This window comes from Dermacentor andersoni, chromosome 2 (genome assembly GCF_023375885.2).
Source record: "Dermacentor andersoni chromosome 2, qqDerAnde1_hic_scaffold, whole genome shotgun sequence".
NCBI classification, from domain to species: domain Eukaryota; kingdom Metazoa; phylum Arthropoda; class Arachnida; order Ixodida; family Ixodidae; genus Dermacentor; species Dermacentor andersoni.
The window spans coordinates 207,925,030-207,927,987 of record NC_092815.1 but is presented as its reverse complement, the minus strand read 5'-3'; positions in this window follow the sequence as shown (position 1 = coordinate 207,927,987).

Here is a 2,958-nt window from a genome sequence, read left to right as displayed (position 1 = left end):
TCCAATGTCTTTTTTTTTTCATTCCTTGCATCCAATTCGCAGTCTCTGTTGTCCATTTACACTTTCAATTACCCCGTACTTTGTTCCCAAATTTCCTGACCTCTTCCTCCATACTGTGTCCACACTTTTCAGGTGGAGATAATTGTGCACTTAAGCCGCGCATTTATTCTGGTCCATGTTCCTGAGTCTTCCTTCAAATGTTATATTTTTCGGGGCTTTTCCGACTTCAAAAGGGGCCCAACCCATGTATCCCTGCACTGCCTCATTTGTGGTTTTACCGTGGGCCCCCGAAGCGAAACGCCCTACCAGTTTTTGGTTAACTTCCGATAAGATATCCGATTTCAAGTACAGAATGGCATTTGCGAATGTTAGCGCTGACGCCATTATTCTTTTCCAAATTCCACGCACCGCCTCGTGTTTATTTTGGCCCTGAAGTGCTTCATGTTTCATTATTGCTGCATTCCACTTCCCATTAATTTTCAGATTATCTTGGTTGGCGGCTTGAGGGAGTCTTTCCTTCATTTATGTATACGCTTAGGTAATTATAGTGCTTAACTATGGGTATGACTTGCTGTTGAATTCACACCACGTAACTGTTCGCCTCTGCATTAAATATCCCAATTCTCCATTTCTCTGTGCTAAACTTAAGCCCTATATTTGTCGCTGTGTTGCCACAGACATTCCCAAGTATCTGTAAATCTTTTTTATTGTGCGCGCAATATATCGTCCGCATACATTAGCCTGGTGACATTCTGTTGCACCATTTGTCCATTACGCCTGTAGGATAAATCAAATCCTAATTCACCGTCTTCCAGGCGTCTTTCTATACCCTTAACATAAAGCGTGAACAACACTGATACGAGGACATCATTGCTTCAGTCCTTAGTGAATTCCCATGCCTTCATTATCTTTTCGATATATATATATATATATATATCCCTCAGAAGCTCCACGAAATCGTCCTCTACGCCTCCTTCGTGCTTGAGAATATCCCATAACGATTCCCTATGTACGTTGTCGTAGGCCCCTTTAATATCTAGAAATGCTATCCATAAAGGTCTATTCTGAGCTACTGAAATCTCTATACACTAGGTTAATACAAACATCCTCAATGCGTCTGCCTGGTCTGGACCCATTCTGTAGTTGCTTCAGCATATCATTTTGTTTTTCACACGCATTTCGACATTTCTAGTTTTATGGCTTGCATTGCCATTCAATATGTCAGCAACGTTACCGTAACTGACCTGTGCAAGCTCGTCTTATTATTATCACCTTTGCCTTTGTAGATGAGCTTCATATCTCGCTTTCACGCCATCCAAACGGACTTTTCTTCATGTTAATCGCTTGCTCTATGGCATTAGTCAGCAGTGCCTTGCTCTTTGGACCGAGATTTTTGATTAATTGTACGGCGGTTTCATGAGATCCTACGGTAGTGTTATTAGAGACACATATTTTCCAGCAAGAGCTTTTTATGCTAAGTTTTGATCAATGAGGCTTAACTTTTATTGCCGGAACTGAACTACGCTTTCTTCCTTGCCGTACTTATCGCTAATAACGTCTCTGATGTACCGCAGCGCATCGTCGCCTTCGAAGATGCTACCGTTTTCATCCTTTATAGCCGTTTGGTATGTTTTAGTCAGACCTACGAGTGCTCTTACATGGTTCCAGAAGCTTTTCGGTACGCCTCTGTCTCTTTTGCGAATGTCATGCGCCCAATCTTCACTTGTGAATTTCATTTTCTGTTGCACGATCTCACTCCCAAACCTTTTCATTTCTCGGTACGCGTTCCGTAAAAGGACCACCTGTTCGTGCAAAGGAACGCCTATTCATGTAATCCCAACTTTCTGGCGTCTCGATGATCCCTTCACGCCTGCTTACGCTATAACTTGCTTAGTTATTTAAGTTTGCCGACGAAGGCCACGCCACCTGTCGCAACAGAAGCTGAACAATGGGTCGTCGAGGTACAGGCACTCCGTAAGACAGCGTAGTTCGCGCCTTTGAAGCCGGTCGGGGCACAGCATGGTACTCGTGACATTCTTGCCTGGTCAATAACAGAATAAATCTTCTTTGAACCACCTGAGCCGACGCTTCCGCTTTCCGTTTCGCGTCGTAGGCCTTGTTTAGAGTCGGCAGTGCTCAAATCACCAGCGACTGCGTTTTCGGTGCTCGTATGTTGACAGTCCTAATTGCACTGCCGGAGGTTCGCTCATTATTTTGCCTGTCCGAAAAGGCTTGGTTAAGTCGTCGCCACTGCCATGTTAGGGTGAGAAAAATTGTTTGATCAACCGCGATGAACGTAAAACACACGTCTTCTCTAGGTCGTTGCTCCGGGCGATTTGATACCTCACTCGCTTCCCCCGCCTGTGCTTCATAGGAGACATCGCCTGTCTGCTCTCGCGCTTGCCGCCAGCGCAGGCTCCTGTTACTTTAGTACGTATCCGATGAAGGTATGCGTCTGGGAGATGCTGTTAATATGGAGTAGCGGTGTCACGCTAACCGGACCAATTCACTCTGATGTCGAACTCGAGACGAACTAATTTCATTCATATTTTTTTTTACTACCTTTGGCTAGCGTAATGCCTGTCGCTGACTTGCGATAGCGCTGCAATGCATAATAATAATGCGCATTATAATAATAATGCCCCCCCCCCCCCCCCTAAATCTTAGTTTTCCAGTTCGCTCTCTTCAAAGTGCGGCCGCGGTAGCAGTGATCCAGCGAACTGCATCGACATTTCAGTGGCGTGAATGCAATATGCACACTCCATCGTTACCTCGGTGAATTAGGTGGAGAAGCGGCGAATGACACTGAGCACACTGTACGGAGCAGAGCGCCTAGGCAGTGCCACGAAAGAGCGAGTTACTCGAATACCGAGCCGAGTGTTTTCCAGGACGAATTACTGGCCACGTTTTCACGTCATTAAGATCCACCCTCTCTTTTGCTGTAGCCAACAAAAAAAG